This window comes from Oryctolagus cuniculus, chromosome 2 (genome assembly GCF_051225735.1).
Source record: "Oryctolagus cuniculus isolate XC-2025 breed Fujian yellow rabbit chromosome 2, ASM5122573v1, whole genome shotgun sequence".
NCBI lineage: Eukaryota > Metazoa > Chordata > Mammalia > Lagomorpha > Leporidae > Oryctolagus > Oryctolagus cuniculus.
In genome coordinates this window covers 49,109,334-49,132,616 of record NC_142868.1, presented here as the reverse complement: position 1 = coordinate 49,132,616, position 23,283 = coordinate 49,109,334, and the positions used below count along the sequence as shown (strand labels likewise).

Below are 23,283 nucleotides of genomic sequence, written 5' to 3'. Positions count from 1 at the left end.
TCCTGCCATCAGATCAGCGCGGTGTGCCGGCCGCAGCGTGCTGGCCGCAGCGGCCATTGGAGGGTGAACCAATGGCAAAGGAAGACCTTTCTCTCTGTCTCTCTCTCAATGTCCACTCTGCCTGTCAAAAATAAATAAATAAATAAAAAATTTTTGCTTTAGCATTTTCATGCTTCCTTCATTTACATAATATCCTTGAATTTTTAACATTCTTGGTCATACCTGTATTTGAACATCTCATTTTACCTTGTGGTCCATCTTACAATTGTTTTTAAATCTGTAAGAAAAAGGGCAAAGTTTGTCACCCTGAATCTCATCCCCTTGCAGTTGGAAAAGGTACAAATGAAGAAGAACAAACCTACCTTCAATTAGGGAAGAGAAACTTTCATTTAAAATAGGTGAGTTGAAAGATAGGCATGAGCCTGTGGGGGCAGGCTTGAGTCAGTTTGTGTTTTATAACATAACAAATAATACAGATATATAAAGAAAAAGTCTTCACCAGCCAGAGCCAGACCCTGAGCCACCTCTGCTTTCTTCTCAGCTGACTGATGTTTGTAGAGTAGCCCCCTGTTGCTCCCGCTGCCACATTCCTTTAGGGCCGGTGTACCCATCCCCTGCCTCTTTTGGAATGAACAGAAACTGTGGCCATGCCTCTAATTTCAGGGGGGTGTGCCCCTCTGAGAGGCACTTATGCAACATCTCTATAGATGTTAAGAAAGCCATCCCTCCTACAGCACAACCAAAACCCTAAGTAACCCAGGTAACAAAAGGGCAGAGATCTTGAGTTGACATTTCTCCCAAAGAAGGCATACAAATGGCCGAGAAACATGAAAATATTCTTAATATCACTAATTGATAAGGAAATTTCCATCAAAAACACAGTAAAGTGCCCTGCATACTTACTGGAATGGCCACTATCAAAAACCAGAAAATAGTTGTTGACAAGGATGTGGAGAAATTGGAGCCCAGGTAGAAATGCAGAATGGTACAGTCCTTGTGAAAAACAGTGTAGTACTTACTAAAAAATTTAGAAATAGAATTACTATGTGAGTCAGCATAGATACATAATCTGGAAAAGATTTGCAAGGAAGACTTGAGGAAGTATTTGGACATCTGTATTCATAGCAGCATTATTCATAATAACCAAAAGGTGAAAGCAACCCAAGTGCCCATCAACAGATAAATGAATAAACAGAATATGTTTTTTTCCATACAAATGAATATTATTCAGCCTCAAAAAGGAAAGAATTTCTGCCACAAGCTACAATATACGTGAGCTTTAAGAATATTATGCTAAGTTAATAAGCCAGTTATGAAAGGAAAACCACTGTAATATTCTACTTTGGGGAGGTCTCCAGAATACTCAAATTCATAGAGACAGAAAATAAAATATTGGATTCCTGTGTGGCACAGCTGGTTAAGCCACCATGTGGGAAACTGGAATCCCATGTCAGAATACCCATTTGAATCCTAGCTGCTCTGCTTGCAATACAACTTCCTGCCAATGTGCCTGGGAAGGCAGAGGATGGCACCTCTGTCACCCATATGGGAGACCCTGATGGATTTCCTGGCTATTGGCTTCAACTAGCCCAGACTTGGCTGTTGTGAACATTTGAGGAATGAACCAACAGATGGGATTCTGTCTCTGTCTCTCCCCATCTCTTTCTATCACCCTGCCTTTAGATAATAAATAAATAAATATTAAATTAAAAAAAAAAAAAAAGCAGATGTTGGTTGTCAAGGACTGGCCAGATTAGTTCTGCAAGATGCAGAATGTTGGTTTTTAAGGACTGGCCGAGTTAGTTCTGCAAGACGGAAAAGTTCTGGAGACTGGATGCACAACCACGTGGCCGTGCTTCACATAACTGCACTGTATACTTACAAATGGCTAAGATGGGAAATTTTGCATGTATTTACCACAATTGGAAATTAAAGGAAAAGTAAAGCTTCAAAAGGGGTAGTATTATCATCCACACCTGTCTCACTGTTCATATGAACCAGACGTGTGTATAGGCTTTTTTTTTGCTTCCTGCTTGCTTTTTAAGTGCCAATAAACAAACAAACAAACAAATAAATAAATGGATCATATTGCATAATTACTCAGCATCTTTCCAGATCAGCGGATGTAGCTCTGACTCATTCTGCTTTCACAGGTGACTGGTTCCCCATGGGGTATGTGGCCCATGACTTCCTTCACATTTCCTTTTTTCTGAGTCTTCAGGTTACTTCCAGTGTTGTTACCACTATACAATAAACAGATTTACTCCTAATTCCTTACATCCAGATCATCTGATTCCTGTTGAATTCCAAAAATAATTGCTAAGTCAAGAGGATTGTCAGATTGTTATCTGTAGAGCTGGAAGCAGCTAACATCCACACATCCTTCGTAAGGGGCCTCTTATTGACCTCTGGCTGGACCAGTGTTGCAGTCTGCCTGTCGGAAGGGCCACTGGGATTTGCCAAAGGTGTTGTCATTGTGAGCTTGCTTGTCCTTTACAAATGTGTTACTTAGTAGTATTTTTTATACCTAAGACAGCCAGATTTTCTTTATTTTCAGGTGAATGGCCAGTTATGTCAGCACTGTTTATGAAATCATTTTTCTCACTAAATTAAAATGCTATAATCATTTGCATTTGATATTTTTCTAGACTGCTTGATTCCACTGATGTTCTGTTTCTGTGTGAGGGCATTTGAAGTTTTGAGTAAATGGGAACTTTCTAGAAATTTTTACTGTCTCAAAAGGAAAGCCTAAATCTTGTGAATTTCCAGATAGGTTTTCTTCCTTACGAACTTTTAGAACATTTGTCCAGTTATTTTTTAAAAACCCAGTTGAGATTCTGTTATAATATGTATAATCTGATTGCTTATGTATTTGTATCCTTAAAGTTATTTTATGATTAAAGAAACAATATGTGCTCATCATTTTCTATTAAACTATAAAGTAACATAATAATTTCTTTAATATTCTGAATATACAGTGATAATTTTTTGCTTGGACATGCAGACATTTTTCTGTGCTTTTGAAACACATTTATTTAACAAAAATGGGATGTCTTATACATAGTACAGTATTTTTTTTCTACTTGGGAAAAATTGTAAACATCAATAACTGTAATTCAGTTTATATATAGTTTTAAGCAAGCAAAGGTTTAAAATAGACACCATCTGTAGAGTCAGGAAAGTAGATACATTTGAGGAAGAAATTAGAAAAAGGACCATGAACGGGGCTACTAATACCCTATTGATGTGGCTAGCAGTTACATGCATATATGCATGCCTTTAAAAAATGTTTAATATTTACATCATTTATTTGAAAGAGAGAGAGAGATTTCCCATCCACTGGTTTATTTTCCATATGCCCACAGTAGTTTGGGCTGGGTCATGACAACGTCAGTGGGCAGGAATTCCATCCAGGTCTCTCTCATGGATGTCAGGAGCCCAACTACATGAGCCATTACCTGCTGCCTCCCAGGGTGTGCATTAGGAGGAAACGAATCAGAAGCAGATCCAGGACTCAATCCCAGCCACACCAGTATGGGATGCCGGCATCCCAAGTGGCATCTTAGCCATTGTACCCAAGTGACATGAATAAAATATTTATTGTAGGATATACTGCATACTTGCTAACAGAGGCCTCATCAGTTTTTCCACCTGGCATATTAGGGCATTGCCATATTTTAAATTATTTCATAAACTGATAGAAAAAATATTGATCATCACTTTAAACTATGTTTTTATATAGCTCAGGATCACCTTTTCTCTTCTTTTCTTTCTTTTTTTTTTTTTTTTTTTTTTTTTTGACAGGCAGAGTGGACAGTGAGAGAGAGAGAGACAGAGAGAAAGGTCTTCCTTTGCCGTTGGTTCACCCTCCAATGGCCACCGCGGCTGGCGCGCTGCAGCCGGCTCATTGCGCTGATCCGAAGGCAGGAGCCAGGTGCTTCTCCTGGTCTCCTATGGGGTGCAGGGCCCAAGCACTTGGGCCATCCTCCACTGCACTCCCGGGCCACAGCAGAGAGCTGGCCTGGAAGAGGGGCAACCGGGACAGAATCCGGCACCCCGACCGGGACTAGAACCCGGTGTGCCGGCGCTGCAAGGCAGAGGATTAGCCTAGTGAGCCGCGGCACCAGCCAGGATCACCTTTTCTTGTATGATAATGAGACACTTACATTTCCTCTATGACTGGCCTATTTGTATTTCTTTGCTCTCAAGTAAAAAAAAAAAAAAAACAAAACCCTTATCCATATATATTATAATTTCTTTCCTGTTTGTGATTCATTTTCTATGTCATATATTATAGTCTTTGATGCTATGCAAGTTTTAATTTTTATCTGATGAAAGCTGCAGTCTTTTTGATGACTTGATCATCAACTAAGAAAGCCCTATCTTTTTCCAAAGTGGTACAAATATTGTCCTGTATATTTTTAAAAGATTTATTTATTTACTTGAGAGGCAGAGTTACATAGAGAGGGAGAGACAGAGAGAAAGGTCTTCATTCACTCTCTAATTCACTCCCCAAATGGCCACAATGTCCATAGCTGGGCCCATCTGAAGCCAGGAGCCAGGAGCTTCTTTCAGGTCTCCCATGCAGGTGCAGGAGCCTGAGCACTTGGGCCATCTTCCGCTGCCTTCCTAGGCCATAGCAGAGAGCTGGATTGAAAGAGGAGCATCCGGGACATGAACTGGCGCCCATATGGGATTCTGGCTCTGTAGGCGAAAGCTTAGTCCACTATGCCAGGGTGCCAGCCCTTGTCCTAAATTTTTAATATTAGTACTTTTACAATTTTTTACATTAAATACCTAAACTATCCAAAATTTTTTTCATATTTGATGTAGGTCGCATGAAACGTAACTTTTCTCTATTCACTAAAGCAACATCTGTTGAAAAAACTGTATAACTCCATTTGAGTTGCTAATTTTATCATATGCCATTATGCATATTTCTGTGAATTTTGCAAGCTCATTCAGTCATGTAACTGGTATCACAGTCAAAATATAGAATTCTTTTATCACCCCCCAAAACTGCCTCATACCCCTTTGTAATCGCCTTCAGCTCCAGCCCTTGGCAATAACTAACCTGCCTTCTTCCCTCCCCTATAGTTCTGCCTTTTCCAGAATGTTATGTAAATGAAATCAAGTGTGTGTATCCTTTTGTGTCTGACTTCATTCATATATACAGCACATTTGTAATTCAGTCATGTGTATATCCGTATTTGTGCTTTTTATTGCTGAGTAGAATTCTAATGTATGGATATGCCATAGCTTGTTTTTCTACTTTCTCATGGAGGAACATTTAGATTGTTTCCAATTTTGACAAACACAAATAAAGCCAATCTGTACAGAAAATGACCTTATTCTGGTACTAGAAGAGGGAAAACAGAGAAAACCAGAATTCATTGAGCAAGAAATGAAAAACAAAAGATAAATAAGAAATCACAGAAAATAGAAAGCATAGAGTCAGATGGCAAAAATGAGATTGAACATTTGCAACAATAAGAATGTTGCTCAACTTTCCATTAAATGACAGAGAATTGAAAGTGGAGAATTGGCTTTTAACTTAGACAACTAACTTTGATTAACTTTCCTCTAAAAGCCATCAAGTGAGAATCTGGCCTCAGTGCTGTTTGTAGGGAGCTACAGCAGGCATCTTTCCTACCTTCTGCACATTTCTGCCTGTGAGGTACAGCCAGCACCTGGAACGCTCTCGGCTCCCTCTGAAGATTCAGTGAGGGGATGAAGTCCTGTGTTTGATGACTGGTGAGCATCCCGGTTCAGGAGGCCCTGTATCGGGAAGCACACGGGTTCTCAGGGTCTTGACAGACACGGCTTATGGTTGTGGAGAGCTCCCCTGGGCTTGGAGCCCCAGGAGGGACTGAGGTTGATCACTGATCGCCTCCCTCCGTAAACTGTGTTGACTGAGCTCTAAGTTACGTGAACTCAGCTGAGTTCTCCAAAGCTGGGAGAACCAGGGAAAGCGTGGGGTTCAGTCTCTTTGTAGGTTTAATTTATGAACAGGATTTGGTCAAATGGAGTTAAATAAAGAGCTGTTCAAGCTAGGGTGTTATCAACACTCAAGCAGGAATGAGGCTTGAAAATTCTTGAGTCATCTCGATTGGTAAGAAATAGGGGACGATTGGAAGATTTTGAATTGGGGAATAAGACCCTCTATGTAATTGTCTTAGTCCTTTTTCTTTTGGTCTAAAGAAATACCTAAATCTGGGTACATATCAAGAAAAGTCATTTATTTTCTTTGCGGTTTGGAGGCTGAAGGTCCAAGATTGAGTCCTCAACTGTTTGGCCTCTGGTGGGACCCCCTTGGCTGATTTGCAACGTGCTGGATGACATCATAGCTGGGGTGCAGTGAGAGGGAAAGTTTACGTGGTGAGATGGACAGAGGGTTCCTGGGACAGGCTTGCTCTTTTCACATAATTGCCCAGTCTTGTAGGACCTCGCTCACCCCTTAAGATCAACATTAATCCCTTCTGAGGGTCACATTCCCAGTGGCAGGGTCACTAGTTAAGATCGAAGATGAGAAAGGAAAGTATAAGGTGGGAGGAGAGTAGATGGAGACTAAGTCAAGCTTGAATGCCTAAATGAAGAAAGCTCCCTGCCCTCTGGTAGAAAACAGACCCGTCTTTAGTACTGCTCTCCTTACCTATACTGTGCACAGACATTGTGAAAAATTTCCTCTGGGGGAGGGTGGGTTGTGGGTGTGAGTAGGGACTGGGCTGTATAGATGTGTTGTGCATGACTTCCTCATCAAGTCTGTGGCCTTTTGTTGGTACAGAGTCTTCTTGTGGTTCACAGAGTAGAAGCAGAAGTTGGAACTATTGTACTTTTCATTTGGAGCCAAAGCAATCACTGTAGGTCACTGGTTATCAACTAATTCATTTTGTTGAAATAAAATATAGCATACCCATGTGGAAGACCAAAATACATTTTTACTGTTTTTAGAGTGGTTTTTATTTTTAAATGCCAGAAAGCAAGCTACCCTAGATTTCTGGATGGGAAAATGTTGTTCCCTGTTAACATTTAGATTGTGTTGTAAATTAGGGGGCTATATTTTACAGACCGTATTTTCTTTTTATGAGCATTTGTGCCTAAAATACTTTATTGCTTTGGTGATAACTTGAGAGGCTTGTTGAAACTGCAAAAACCTTTTCAGTCTACTCTTTGCTATTTTCAAATGTATTAAGAAAATGGAGTTCAGGTGAATGTTAAAAATATACAGTGATTATAGTGAAATGAAAATCTGTGAAATTTAGATTTTTCACTTCTGAAATTAAGTTACAGAAATAACTGTTTCCTTTGCTTCACATTGAAGAAAGAAATGAAATTGAAAAGGATTTTTCATATCTTTGCATTGAATTGATTCCAACTAATTGAATAAAGTTATCACTAATCAAAGAGAAAATTTTATTTGGTTGTTAAAAATATATACAGTTATGTTGCATAGAGTAAGGTATTATTCAGTAATGGGCTGCATGTACAATGGTGGTCCCCTGAGATGATACTGCCTGCTGATAGCGTAGCCATCTTAGTCTGTGTAGATAACTCTCCATGGGATTCACACAATGATCAGAATTGCCTAATGACCTATTTCTCAGAATGTATCTTATGACTATATATGAGGAAGATGGATATATCAGAAATTTAGCTCTTCATATAAGAGACTTGCTGTTTGCTTGATTGCTTGTTTACTGGTTTCTTTAATCCATTCCTTGGCTAAATGGCGATTGGTCATTTGTTTTTATTCCTCCACTGATCTTAGTGTTCAGTTTAGAAATATAATTTAATAGAAGGTGAAATTTATTATAATGATCACTTAATTTAGCCCTTGAAAAAAAATTGTCTGCTCATCCTAGGCTGCCTCCAGCTAGCCCGATGATCTTAAGTGAACCACTTCATTCTGGGTCTTATTTTTTTATGAGTATACAGAGCAATTGGATCTACAGTGAATATTAAAGTCTTCCCATTTTTAAGGTCTCTAATTTTTTTTCTAAAAAAGATTTGTGTCATTCACCAAAATTGTGTTTTGGCACCAAAAGTCATTTGTGTTGATAATGGTTATGTCTCTTAAAAACCGAGTTCAGTTAGTTTGCAAATTTTGAATTTTATCTAAAGGTGTCATTGAGTTCATGTCTTTCCTGTGATTTTCCCCCCATTTTCTCAATGTTTTTATTAGCATTATGTATAGATTCATTTTTTCTGCCATATAGCACTCTATGTATGAATATTCCGTAATTTATTTCTCCCTTTTCCCTTCAGTGGATATTGACTGACTGACGGACACTGGTGCTGTGAACATGTGTGTATGTATTTCCTGGACACTTGCGTAGAAGTTTCTCTTGGGCACTGATTTTCTATTTCACCTGCAAACCCTGCCCCCTGCAAAATCCACATTCCATTATACATAGTTTCAGGTAGTTTATTGTACTATAGAGAAATACAGTGGATTTTTGTGTATTAACAAAAAAAGGATATGAAACCTCCTTAAACTTACAAGTTGTAATAAATTTTTGTAAATGCCATAAAATTTTTCTATTTAGAGATGATCATACGCATATACACAGTTTTATATTATTCATTCAAAAAAAGGATTTTATTCATTTTTCTTGCCTTATTTCACTTGCTAGACCTACAATTAAAATGTGGAACAGGGCCGGCACTGTAGGCTAAGCCCCCATCTGCAGTGCCAGCATCTCACATGGGCGCCAGTTCGTGTCCTAGATACTCCATTTCTGATCCAGCTCTCTGCTTATGGCCTGGGAAAGCAGTGGAAGGTGGCCAAGTGCTTGGGCCTCTGCACCAATATGGGAAACCTGGAAAAAGCTCCTGGTTTTGTATCAGCACAGCTCTAGCTGTTGTTGGCATTTGGGGAGTGAACCAGTGGATAGATGGAAGTCTCTCTCTCTCTCCTTTTCTCTCTCTCTCTAACTCTACCTCTCAAATAAATAAATGAAATCTTAAAAAATGTGGAATAGAAGTGATTTGACCAGACATCCATGGAAAACATTTAATATTTAACAGTTCAATATTATGTGAACTATGTGTCATGGATATTCTGTTAGATTGAAGATATTAATCAATGCCAGATTTTACCAAACACCTTTCCCACAACTATTGAGGTGTTTTGGTTTTTGTCTTAATATGTTTGTTTACATTTCTTGATGGTCCTTGGGTTATTTAGAAGTGTTGTTTAGTTTGAGGTTTGTTAGATTCCAAATATTTTGGGATTTTCTAAGTATCTTTCTGTTACTGGTTTTTAATCAAATTCCACTGTAGTCAAAGAACATGCTTTGTATGATTTTAGTTCTTTTTAATTAATTGAGGTTTTGTTTCTGTTGCCTGATCTACATCATTTCTGAGTCTTTTTCTATTCTTTTTTTTTTTTTTTTTTTGACAGGCAGAGTTAGAGAGACAGAAAGAAAGGTCCTCCTTTTCCGTTGGTTCTCCCCCCAATGGCCGCTGCGGCTGGTGTGCTGCAGCCGGTGCACCGCGTTGATCCGAAGCTAGGAGCCAGGTGCTTCCCCTGGTCTCCCATGGGGTGCAGGGCCCAAGGACCTGGGCCATCCTCAACTGCACTCCCGGGCCACAGCAGAGAGCTGGACAGGAAGAAGAGCGACCGGGACAGAATCCGGCGCCCCGACCGGGACTAGAACCCAGGGTGCTGGCACTGCAGGGGGAGCATTAGCCTATTGAGCTGCGGCGCCGGCCAGGTCTTTTTCTAAAACTCGTTTTTCTTCTAACTGTGAATAATATTTTCCTGCTTTGCATGCCTGGTAATCTTGAACCAGAGGTCAGACATTATGAATTCTGTCTCATTATTGTCCTATTAAAGTTTGCCTTTCAGATTTTTTTTAACGAATTATTTATTTCATTTGAAAGAGTTAAACAGAAAGAGGAAAAGGCAGAGAGAGAGAGAGAGATCTTCATCCTCTGGTTCACTTCCCAAATGGCCACAATGTCTGAGGCTGGGACAGGCTGAAGCCAGGAATCAGGAGCCTCCTCTGGATCCCCTACGTAGATTCAGGGGTCCCAAGCACTTGGGCCATTCTCCACTGCATTCCTAGGTTCATCAGCATGGAGCTGGATCAGAAGTGGAGCAGCTGGGTCTCAAACCACTGCCCAAATGGAATGCCAAGGTTGCAGGTGGCAGCTTTGCCTGTTATGTCACAAGCACCGGCCCCTGTCTTTCAGATTTGTTGGAAGGGATCAGCACAGTGTTTAGGGACAGGTCAGCTGTACATCTAAATCCACTGGGGATTCTCTAACAAAAGGCGATAGACTGGATAGCTGGTAAGCCATTGAAATTATTTCTCACAAGTCTGGAGGCAGAAAGTCTTAAGATCAGGAATGCCAGCATGGTCAACTTCTGTTCTGTCTCTCTTCTGGGTTGCAGGCTGCCTGCTTGTTACTGTGTCCTTACATGGAGGGAAGGCAAGAAAGCTCTCTGGGGTCCCTTTATAGCAGCACTGATCCCATTCACAAGGGCGCCACTCTCATGACAGAATTTCGGGAGAAGAAGCCCAACATGCAGGGCACAGCACTGCACTACAGAGTACTCAGTATGTTTCTGTCGACTGACTGTTCTCAGCCTAACACTTATGCATCCGTTTCTTGACTGGGTGTGGGGAATGTGAGCTGTTCTCAGCCCTGTATGAAGGTTGAGAACTGTTCCTTCTGCTCTTCTCCATGATTCTTTCCTTGGCCTTAGGCATTTCACCACATGCACATGCTAGAGACTCAAGGGGAACCTTCCAGCATTCCAGGCAGCATACTCTCTGTGCAGCCCTCTCCTCTCTGATTCTCTGTGCTGCATATTCTGGCTACCACGACTTCCTGATTTTTCAGCTCGCTGTCCTCTTCTCGGCTGACTACTGGGTCCCTGCACTGTAGCCTGGAGTCTCTTCCCGAAATGAGTGAAGTCAGGCATGGACTTACCTTATTTGTGTCTCTTTTCTTGGGCATTCTTCACATATACTGTCTGTTGTTCAGTGTCTTAAAGCAACTGTGTTGTGCAACTTATCTTGCCCACTTTTCAATTGCTTACACCAAGATAATTCATATGTTTGCTAATGGGTTCTCTGGTCCACTGGGGCCACAAGTAGAGTTGAAATGTATTATCATTTAGAAAGAAAAATATTCTAGTCATACTGATATTTCTAATTCAAATAGATTATCCCAAAGTTAGTCAACCTTTTTGATTGTGTTTGTCTTCTATGCTGAAAAATATTGGTTTCGGAGCTGGCGCTGTGGCGTAGCGGGTAAAGCTGCCACCTACAGTGCCAGCATTCCATATGGGTGCCAGTTCAAGTCCCAGCTGCTCCACTTCCGATCCAGCTCTCTGCTGTGGCCTGGGAAAGCAGTGGAAGATGGCCCAAGTCCTTGGGTCCCTGCACCCACGTGGGAGACCTGGAAGAAGCTCCTAGCTCCTGGCTTCAGTTTGCCGCAGCTCCGGCCGTTGTGGCCATTTGGGGAGTGAATCAGCAGATGGAAGACCTCTCTTTCTCTCTCTCTCTGCCTCTCTTTTTTTCTCTCCACGTAACTCTGACTTTCAAATAAATAAATAAATCTTTTTAAAAAAATTGGTTTCAATAACATTCCCAAAAATGGCTCAATTTTATGTTTATCCTTATTTTGTTCTTATAATAACTGTAGGAAGTAGGGCAAACACCAGTTTGCTTTGTTGATGAGGAAGCTGGAGGCTGAAAAGACTAACTCACTTGCCTGCCAGTCGGGTGATAGTATTTTGGGCGAGTTGCAGAAAGTACCTTTAGTGAGTGGTGTGACTATGATTTTATTTCACCTTGTTCTGTCACTTTTGAACTTGACATTCACACACAGACTCTGAGCTTCCATTTCAGGGTTTATGAAACAAGGAGGTTTGACCAGATGATTTTTCCAGATCTCTTCTGTTTCTGGCTTTCTCCTCAACTGTTTCCTGTTCTTGTTCTACCTTCCTGCCTGGCCACATCCACAGGCTTTCTGTGTGCTCACTGCAGTTTTAATAGGCTGTGACTCTGATGTATAGAATGCTGATGGTTCTGGAATCGTGTTTTAAGAGCTTCCTAAGTGGGATACATGGGGTTAAGGGAGTCTGGCCAGAGCTTGTCCTACAGCAGGCCCTGAGCTGTGAGCCCTGGCTGGGAAGTAAGCCCAGGGTCAAAAGCTGCTGTTGTTTAATTGGCATTTTCAGGTCGATGTTTTCAAACTAATGAATTTTACAGCCTGGTTGTGGATCATTTTTTTTTTCTCATTGAAATGGGTTTTATCTCTGATTCACATCTATATGGAGAAAATTGTCACTGTCAGTTTATCATTTCAAAATGTATGTCTAGATTCTATAGTAGTTTCTGACTTCTATCTTCAGATTCTCTGTTCCTCAATTGTGATTTCTGCATCGAAACTGGATTTGGTAAACCAACAGAATCTTAGATCTGACCAGTTCTATTTGGCTCTTAATGAATGAGAACAGATACCTTGATTCTGATGATATCTTATTTGACTAGAGGAAGGTATAAGGTGTTCTGGGGGCCGGCGCTGCAGCTCAATAGGTTAATCCTCCGCCTGCGGCGCTGGCACACCGGATTCTGTCCCGGTTGCCCCTCTTCCAGTCCAGCTCTCTGCTGTGGCCCGGGAGTGCAGTGGAGGATGGCCCAAGTCCTTGGGCCCTGCACCCCATGGGAGACCAGGAGGAAGCACCTGACTCCTGCCTTTGGATCAGCACGGTGCGCCGGCTGCAGCACGCTGGCTGTGGCGGCCATTGGAGGGTGAACCAATGCAAAGGAAGACCTTTCTCTCTGTCTCTCTCTCCACTCTGCCTGTCAAAAAAAAAAAAAAGGTGTTCTGGGCTAGTTAATAAGTTAGTGTATTCCTTATCATTAAAACTGTACCATAGTCATTATAAGATTTAAAAAATTCTTTTACTTTTCCAAGCTTACTTCACTAAAAAAAGATAAGTGGAAAGGAATAGAGGCTAATAGAAGCATAGGCATGAATGCCAGGCCCTTAATGTGTACTTTTAATGTGCTACATAGATTGAGAGTATTGCAGTGAATTCATGACTGAGGGCATCAGTAATATTTTTATGTATATATATTATATATATACAATTTAAGTCATGCAAGTTTTATATTTTCCTTCATACCATTACAAGAACATAGTGGCATTTCCTCCCCCACTCTCCCTCCCTCCCACACTCCAAACTCTCCTTCCCCCTTCCCCTCATAGTCCCACTCTCAATTTCCACAGCAATCTTTTTTTTTTCAGTACACCTAACGCTCGTATAGTTAACACTACCCTAAGTGAAAGAGTTTAACAAATAGTCTGTAGAGAAAACAAAACACTATTCCTCAGTGAGACAAGGGCTACAAACCGTCATCGATTGTCAGAATGTCTATTTCACTTCAATACATTATATTTCAGGTATTCTATTCATTACTTCTGATCATTGAAAGCATATGATATCTATACCTTTTTGGGACTGACACTTTACTCAGCATAATGGTTTCCAGTTGCAACCATCTTGTGAGATTCTGATCATTACCCTAGTACATCCATTGAATCACTACAGAAATGCTTGGAATGGTTGTCACAAAATGGTTAAAATCTTAAAGTATCCCCTGACTGAGGTGTTGCTTCTTAGGGGAACTTTGATCAGCTGATGCAATGAAATGACTTTGTTGTCTTCAAGGACTCCTGCATTTCATTGTCAAACAATCTTTACCTTGGAAGAACCCTTGAGGCTCCCTTGTCCTCTGATCTCTGCAGTCTTTCCTAATTCACAGTTTTCAGTGAGTTACTCCCACTGGCTTATTGTTTGTTGATGAGAGTGAAGCATCTGTCTTTGAGGTGCACTATGTAGGTCTGTTATGCTCAAAGGGGGAAGCTGGGCAGAGCACAAAAAGGGAAGGGGTAGTGAGGAAGGTGATGCCTTTTATTCTATCCCTACTGGTTAGTTCTAGTCCTAGGGGTTCTGCACAAATGCTCCCTTTTGGGCTCTACAACACCATATGAAGAATGCACTGTGACCTCCATTTCTTAGTTAGGGAAGCTGTGGGAAAAAGAAAAAAAAAACTTATGTTTGTAGAGCATAGATTTTTTTTTGTTCTGTAATTTTGAATTACCTTGTTTCAGGTTTTGTTTGTTTGTTTGTTTGGACAGGCAGAGTTAGACAGTGAGAGAGAGAGAGACAGAGAGAAAGGTCTTCCTTTTGCCGTTGGTTCACCCCCCAAGTGGCCGCTACGGCCAGCTGCGCCGATCCGAAGCCAGGAGCCAGGTGCTTCCTCCTGGTCTCCCATGTGAGTGCAGAGCCCAAGGACTTGGGCCATCCTCCACTGCACTCCCTGGCCACAGCAGAGAGCTGGACTGGAAGAGGAGCGACCGGGACAGAATCTGGCACCCCACCCAGGACTAGAACCTGAGGTGCTGGTGCCAAAGGCAGAGGATTAGCCTAGTGAGCCGAAGTGCCGACCTTTTTTATTAATTTTTTTTTTTTTTTGGACACGCAGAGTTAGACAGAGAGAGAGAGACAGTTTTTGTCTCAAACTTTTTTTTATATAAATTTAACTTCATTCCAGCATAATAGCTTGAAAGTAATCATTTGACAACAGGGAAGTAAATAGTAAGCTGTAGTTGAGTTTATATCTGAGAAATGCTTCTGCAGTTCAAGATGTTTACCTATTTTATCCACAAATATATATTATAATCCTTAAGATAGTAATTTCTAAATAATAACCAAGGCATTAGTCATGAAACCCTCCACTCTCCTGAAAGGTAAGAGCCTGTTGTTGGGCCGGTGCTGCGGCTCACTAGGCTAATCCTCCGCCTTGCGGCACCGGCACACCCGGTTCTAGTCCTGGTCAGGGTGCCGGATTCTGTCCCTGTTGCCCCTCTTCCAGGCCAGCTGTCTGCTGTGGCCAGGGAGGGCAGTGGAGGATGGCCCAAGTGCTTGGGCCCTGCACCCGCATGGGAGACCAGGATAAGTACCTTGCTCCTGCCATCGGATCAGCGCGGTGCTCCGGCTGCAGGGCGCCGGCCGTGGCGGCCATTGGAGGGTGAACCAACGGCAAAGGAAGACCTTTCTCTCTGTCTCTCTCTCTCACTGTCCACTCTGCCTGTCAAAAAAAAAAAAAAAAAAAAAAAAAAAAAAAGCCTGTTGGTGTGGAGTTCTGTTGGTGAGAAGTAAGAGTCGATGTTCCAGTCTGATAGCTGCTGGCCTGGATTGATCTAAGCAGAAGCAGCCATGATGGTTATCTTATTGCAGAAAGACTGGTTGGAAACCCAACTGTATAATTAGCAGCCAAAAGTCTTTACTTTTTACTTCTTGATGTCATACTTATTGTTGGATACAGTTCTCAGATCCTTATATTTATAGTATAAAGAAAGAGCAAGAAGAAAATCAAAATCTATCTGGCCTTCTAAGATATTATTGAATTAAAGCCAGGGTGAAGGTAAAAAAAAATGAAATCCTGTCATTTGCAGCAAAATAGATGCAACTGGAAACCATTATACTTAGTGAAATAAGCCAGTGCTAAAAAGACAAATACCACATGTTCCCCCTTCTCTATGGTAACTAATAGAGCACCTAAAAAGTAATAAGAGGAGTGAAATTGACACTTTGAGGACTGTTGAAGAACAGTTTTTTTTTCTTCATACTTTTGTTGAATTCTTTCTTAGTGTAGGGTTAATCTTAGGAGAATAAAGTAAAAAATAAGAATGAGAATAGGAGAGGGAGAAGGAAGAAGGGTGGAAATGTGGGCAGGATGGAGGGTAGGGTGGAAAGTATTACTGTGTTCCTGAATCTGTCTGTATGAAATACATGAACTTTGTATACCTTAAATAATTTTTTTTTTAAAAAAGCAAGGGCGAAGATCAAAGATGAATGGTCTCTCTAGTTTTTATAGAATGAATGGCTGTAACTAGGCTGATCAGTATAGTAATGATAAAGAATAAGTTTATCTTTTTAATATTCCAAATAGTATACAACTCAAATAAGACCTCATTACGTATTTTCTAGATCTTTGTTTTGTAAATTATCAGATGACTAATGAAAAATGTAATGTTTGAGTTATTCTTCAAGAGGTTGTAATTTGAGGATTCATGAAAGAAGCTATTTCATTACTAGTAACCCACAGACTTTTCATGGTCAAAACTGATCTACAGCTGGTAGCTGATAAGTCTGTTTTGTTGGTTTCCTATTGCAGAATCCCAAGCCTTCAATTTTCTTTTCTTTTACTTCTCTTGTATAAGCCTGATTTAAAAGAAAAAGCCAAATCAAGGATTCAGTAAAATGCAAGCTATTTTACTTTTGTAGACATACTGTCTTGTCTACTTGGCTCTACAAAATTACACTTTCCTGATATAAACAGTAAGCTGCTTAGGGAAGAATTCCAACAATTTGTCTTTCCCAACCTTGCACATAGCAGCCAGAGAGGCAATTTTTATACAGCGACTCCCTGTTCTTGTTTAATTTCCTCAGACAAAACAAGAGATTGTGGTGGTGCCACTGGTTCAAAACAGCACAGCTCGTTTCTCTGGCTTCTTATTGTCACCTCATGAATCAGAGGATCTTAGGGCCGAAGGGGCTTTTAGCGTCATCTGGTCCAGTCCGTAACTCATCTGAGGTCTATAATGTGTAAATCATAAAACAGTCTTGAATTGAGTTTTGCTTCTTTTGAGGTTCTTTCCATGGTTTCCCCTCTCTCTAACTTTCTCTGTAGCAGTCATTTACATTCTAGGGAGGAAATATTGTTCACTGTGTGTATTAGATGTTTTCTTAAATAGCCCAGGCTAGCAGACAAGTGATCATCAGTTACTGATTTGTTTGGTAAAGCTTGTTTTTGGAACTACAATTCTCATTTTTAAAAGGTTATTTATTTATTTGGGAGGCAGAGCTGTCTCTCCCTACCTCCTGACTCTTTCTCTGTAATTCTTCCTTTCAAATAGATAAGATTTCTAGTAAATCTTTTAAAAAGTGAGAGGATCTATGCAAAGCTCTTTAACACTGTAATTCTTAGCACATAATAGGATAAGTGGAAGGAGAGAGAGAGAGTACTTCCATCTGTTGGTTCACTCCCCAAATGGCTTCAACTTTCAGGGCTGGACCAGGTCAAAGCCAGGCTCCTGGAACTCCTTCCATGTCTCCCAAGCCCTTGGGCCATCTTCTGCTCTTTCCAAGGCACATTAGCAGAGAACTGGAAGCGGAACAGCCAGGACTTGAACTGGCCATCATATGGGATGACTGCATTGCAGGTGGTGGCTTAACTTGTTGGGCCACAATGCGGGCCCCAGGATTTTAAGTAGAGAATTCAGGTTCTCTGTTTCTGAGGTGTTCCAGGACAGACCTCACCATTGTGTGCCAGCCTGACAAAATGTATGGATTGACCAGCTTTACCAACAGTGTAGTAGCTTGCAAGCTGGATTTAACCCTTCTGGGGCTCAGCTTCCTTGTTAAAGAATGTGTGCATAGCATCTACCCCCACACAGTCACTGTGGTATGGTGTATGAAAGTGAAACTATAAGATACAATGGAAATAGGAGGAGTATTAAGGCAAGGGATGTAGAGGATATGGCTCTAAAGAGAGGAGCTGGAGTGGGTAGATGATCTCTGTAAGTAACTGGAAATCTTGTTTGTACTCCTGCTCCAAGATGTGAAAAGAACTATACAGACATCCTCGAAGCAGCAACGTTTAGCCACTGAAAGGCCTTGTGAATGGATGGGCTTCCTATGTGAGTCTTTTTGAAAGTTGAGGTTGAAAAGGCATAGACTTCTTAGCATCATAAACAGAAGGCGGCTACCGCGGTGATTTGGTGTTCCTCTCTTGAGTGATGGGAAACTACAGCTGTGTCTTTGGAGGAAAAGGGAAGTATGTTTGAGTCTGGGAAAGAATTGGGAAAACATGGAACTGTTTGGAGGATTTTATAGGAGTAAAAGCAGTATTGTTTTTAAATAATTCTTTTGCCAAGTCATTACTATCCTTGAGTACTTTCTGTGAGTCTAAAGATGCATGTGCCTTGTAATGAGAAAGAGGTAAAGATAATATGTTACCAGGTTTCCATTCATGAGGGGTTGCCTTCTAATTGGTGGGAGACAATTACACAAGATTACCTGTGATTAAAAACCCAACTGTGCGGGAAGGAAAAATTGTTATGAGACCTCAGAGAAGAAAGAGTTCATACACGGTAATGGAGAGCAAGTAGCCATTTGTTGGATTGAGTTGTGGATGTGAGATTTGGATTGCTGTAAAGAAAAAGACAGGCTGTCGATAAGCCACGAGTGAGTATAGAATTTAAGGGAGAATATGAGACTTGACTGGAGAAGAGGGTGGAATCTGGCAGATGCTAGAGGCCTACATAGATAATTGAGGCTGGGGCAATTTTTGGAGCGCTTTGTCAGGCTTAGGAATTTAGGTTTTAAGGAAGCATTGGTATTTGGTCCTTGTGTGCATGTGTTTCTCATGGTCGTTGGGTAGGTGTCATTTGCTTGGAGCTACCAGAGCAAGGTGTTGCCTTTGGGAAATTCTGCTTACTCTCCTAATGACTAAGAACCAGGAAGAGAGGAAGGTTTGGTTATTACACAATACATTGTGACAAAGTGACTTCACTACTTCCTGTTTCCATCTCAGAGTGGGGCTGGTGGAAGGAACCATTTCAGTGGGAAGCAATGAGTAGGCAGTAGGGGACATTAAGAAAACCAGCCATGCACTTACTGAGTAAACTGGTGGTCAGATGGGAGGTGAATTTCTGTGGAATAGCAGCTGCAGCCCAGCAACCCAGGACCAGGTCTGGGAGTCAGGAATGAGCTCCTCCTGAGTTCTGTGCAGATTCTCCTAGCTTATTTCACCAGCCAGTCCTTGTTCTGAATTCGTGGCCTAATGCAAAAGCTCAATAACAAATAAATTCCAACGTAATCTATCCAGGCTTCTGTACCAAGACTACAGAACAATACTGTTTTGGTGGCTTCTTTCATAAAAGAGGGGCCTCTTGAAGAGTTGACTGGAGTTGTGCTCCTTCTCATTCATGTACAGCTTGACTGGGATGTATCCCAGGCTGCAGGTACAAGAGGCGCTGCAGGCTCAGGGAAGAGCAGGGACTACCACAGATCAGGTAAATGGCTACAGCTGGGTCTCCACATGGTTCTTTTCCCTGAAATGATGCTGATTACTCATGAGGAGAGTGGAGGCAATATTAGATCTACTTTAACAAAATTAAATGGCTTCATGGAAGTATATCTTATGTCATACCTGCTTATTGTAATGATATAATTAAATGACTTTTAACAAATTTGCAGCATCATGTAACCATCACAATCCAGTTTGGGGTCATTTCATCTCCCACATGCCTGTTGTCAGAATCATCATTCCCATTCCCGGCCGCAGGCAACTGATAATCTACCATACCATGTCTGATAGATTTGCCTGTTCTGAACATTTCACATCAATTCAAGCATATAATATTGGCTCCTTGCATTTAGCGTAATGTTTTTGAGCTTCATTCATGCTATAGCATGTGTTTGTATTTCCCCTCTTCTATTGCTGAGTAGTATTCCATTGAGTAGATAACTGAGTTGAGTTGCCCATCTGTATCCATGGGTTCTGCATCCGTGAATTCAGCCAACCATGGGTCAGAAATACTCAAGGGACAAATGTTGACTGCAGTGGGTTGAGCTGCCACTTTGGATGGCCGCATCCCAGATCAGAGTGCCAGTTTAAGTCCAGCTACTCTGCTTCCCATTCACCTCCCTGCTGATGCATCCTGGGAGACAGCACATCATGGCCCGATCTGTGCCCTCCATGTTGGAGACCCAAATTGAGTTCTAGGTCCTGGCTTTGGCCTGGTCCAGTCCTGGCTGTAGCAGGCATTTGGGGGAATGAACGAACTCATGGAAGATAGCTGTCTCTCTGTTATTCTGCCTTTCAAACAAATAAAAAATAAACACTTAAAATTGTTCAATAATAAATAGCATGTGTACCAAAATGTACAGTTTTGTCATTTTTTTAAATATTTATTTATTTATTTATTTGAAAGTCAAAGTTACAGAGACAGAAGGAAAGAGAAATATCTTCTATCCTCTGATTCACTCCCCAGATGGATGCAATGGCCAGAGCTGGGCCAGGCTGAAGCCAGGAACCAGGAGCTTTATCTAAGTCGACCATGTGGGTACAGGGGCCCAAGCATTTGGGCCATCTTCTGCTGCTTTCCCACGTACATTAGCAGGGCTCTGAATCTGAAGTGGAGCAGCTGGGACTCTTAACTGGTGCCTGTGTGGGATGCCAGCATCGTAAATGGCAGCTTAATCTACTGCATCACAGCACCAGCTCCTGTCATTGTTTTCTAAACATGCAGTGTAATAACCATTTACATTGTATTAGGTAATTTAAATAATCTAAAGATGATTTAAAATATATTGCAAAATGTGCGCAAGTATTCTGCAAATACTATACTGTTTTATATAAGGGTCTGAACATCCACAGATTTTTAAAATGTTTTATTTCCTTTTAAAATTTATTTGAAATTCAGACACACACACACACACACACACACACACGCACACATGCACACAAGCAGACTGACAGAGATCTTTCATCTCTTTGTTCACTCCCCAGATGCCTGTAGCAGCCAGGCACCTAGGAGAATGTGGGTCTCCTACATGGGTGGTAGAGACCCAACTAATTGAGCTATCATCTGCTGCTTCCATGTGTGCATCAACAGGAAGCTGGAGTCTGGAGTGGAGCCAGGACTTGGACCCAAGTACTCCAGTATCAGATGCAGGTGTCCCAAACAGTGTCTTAAGCACTATACCAAACACCTGCCCCTCCCCCCAACAAATACCCTCACAGATTCTGATATCTGTGGGAGTCCTGGATACAATCCCCCATGAATCCCAAGGGACAACAGTACCATATATTGTATTTCCATTTGGCAGTTGATGAATTGTTCCTATTTTTTGATGTTTGTGAATAACGCAGCTCTGTTGGTTTGCTGGGGCTGTTATAAGAAATTCCCACAAATCTGACAGATTAAAACCACAGGAATTGATCCTCTCACGGTTCTGCGGACCAGAATCCTGAACTCAAAGTGTACACTGGACTGTGCTCCCTCTGGAAGCCCTTGTGGAGATTCTGTTCTTCCTTCTTCAAACTTCTGGTGGTTTCCAGCAGTCCTTGTCCTGTGGTCACATCACTCCAACGTCTCTCTCTATCTTAACTGCCCTTTGTGCTCTGTATCGTACTAAGATACCTATGGTTACAGGAAGGGCACAGTCTGACGGTGTAGGGAAAGTGGCTCATCTCAAGACCTTTCACTGGCTGTCTAAGGCAGCATAGTGGTGTTCAGGGGTTTGACTGTGGTTGTGTTTTGTGGGGCCATTCTTTAGCCCTCCACAGCAGCTGTAGGCATTCACAGAAGATTTTTGTGTAGACAATTGGTTTCCTTTCTCTTTATAGATATCTAGGAGTAGCCTTACTGGGTTGTATGGTAAATTTATGTTTAACTTTATAGAAAACTGCCAAATTGTCTCCCAGAGGGGCTGTATCATTGCCCATTTAACCAGCAGGATATGGGAATTCCAGCTTCTTCACATCCTTGCTAATTGTCTGTCCTTTTTGTTTTATATTAGCTGCCCTCGGGTGTGAAGTGGTGTCTCTTGTGGTTTTAATTAATCAGTGGTTTCCCCAGTGACTAATAATGTTGAGTCTCTTTTCATGCGATTGTTAGTCATTCATATATAATTCTTAGTAAACTGTTCACTGTTCTTGCCCATCTTTTTCTTTTTTTTAAGATTTTTTTTTTTTTTAAAGACAGAGTTACAGAGAGAGGTAGAGACAGAGAGAGAGGTCTTCTATCTATTGGTTCACTCCCCAGATGGCTGCAATGGCCAGAACTGTGCCGATCCAAAGCCAGGAGCCAGGAGCTTCTTCTGGGTCTCCCACATGGATGCAGGGGCCCAAGGACTTGTGCCATCTTCCACTGCTTTCCCAGGCCATAGCAGAGAGCTGGATCGGAAGAGGAGCAGCCAGGACTAGAACTGGCGCCCATATGTGTTGCCTCACTTCAGGCCAGGGCTTTAACCCGCTGCACCACAGCACCAACCCCTCTTGCCCATCTTAACAGTGGATTGTCTTTTTCTTTTTGGGTTTGGAGTTAGTTTACTGTTTTCTACAACCTGACGCAGCCATTGCCAGTCCTAAAGTCTGGTGACTGAGGTCACCTTGATCAGGAAATGCTAGGACAGCGTGGTTCCCCAGGCTGTCCAGGGCTGGAGCTGTTTAGTGTCCTGTGTCAGTCTGTCACTGCTTGATTCCCCAGGCTGTCCAGGGCTGGAGCTGTTTAGTGCCCTGTGCCACTCTGTCACTGGAGGATAGACAGGATCCACATGTGGCCTTTTGGCCACAAATACTGTGTCAGGAAAGCTAAGATGTCATAAACTCAGCAGTTGTCCTACTGTTAATTGAGTGGTTATTTCTGTGATTGTATATTCAATGTCTTACACACACAGACACCCACACACATGATTGTTAAGTTCCTCTGGGACAGGAGCTGTGTCTCTGCGTCTGTCACTATATCACCATTCTCCAGTGCAGTGATACATAGTAGGGAGCTGAGCAGGGTTTATTGCACTGGGGAAATAAGCCTTTGTTCTCTGTTTTACAATGGGTGGCTCACATGAAGTCATTAAACAGAGGGGTATGTGTTGTGTGAAGAGTTCACCCAGCCCTGAATGTGCCATGTAGTGTGTGGGGAGCAGCCCGGACTGGACTGAGTTACTGGAATTAAGACTTATTCTATGCATCTGCTCTCCCACAATATGGCGCTGGGAGAGAAGAAAACAGCTTTTGCACAGCTGCCTCCAGTTCAACCAATAAACTGTAGGACTTGCTCCTGATTGGAGGAGAGCAGCGTACTCGGCGTGTGGGCAGCCGAGTTGGGATTGGCAGAGGAGGACTATAAAGGAGGAGAGAGACGGCATGCACCAGGAACATCTATGGGGAACATCTAAGGGAACCCGTGCAGCCCCCGAGAAAGCCGGCCGGCGGTGTGCCGCTCCCCTGCGGAAGTGGGGAATGTGGCCAGGGGGAACTGCCCTTCCACGGAGGTGGAAGGGACGGTAGCCAACCCGGGAAGAACCAGCAGCAAACCCGGGGAGGGCCGAGCAGACGAAAGAACAGCGCAGGGTCCTGTGTCGTTCCTCCACGAAGAGGGGGAGCGACATAATGGTGCCGTGACTCGGATATGAAGCCTAGGCAGGGTTCAGTGTCGCTCCTCCACGAAGAGGGGGAGCGA

General features: G+C 42.1%; 1 protein-coding gene across 1 annotated transcript in view; it reads left to right on the top strand.

The window, feature by feature from the left end:
• Positions 1–23,283, top strand: part of DOCK5 (dedicator of cytokinesis 5) — a 220,988-nt gene that overhangs the window by 38,013 nt on the left and 159,692 nt on the right. The window lies entirely within an intron of this gene.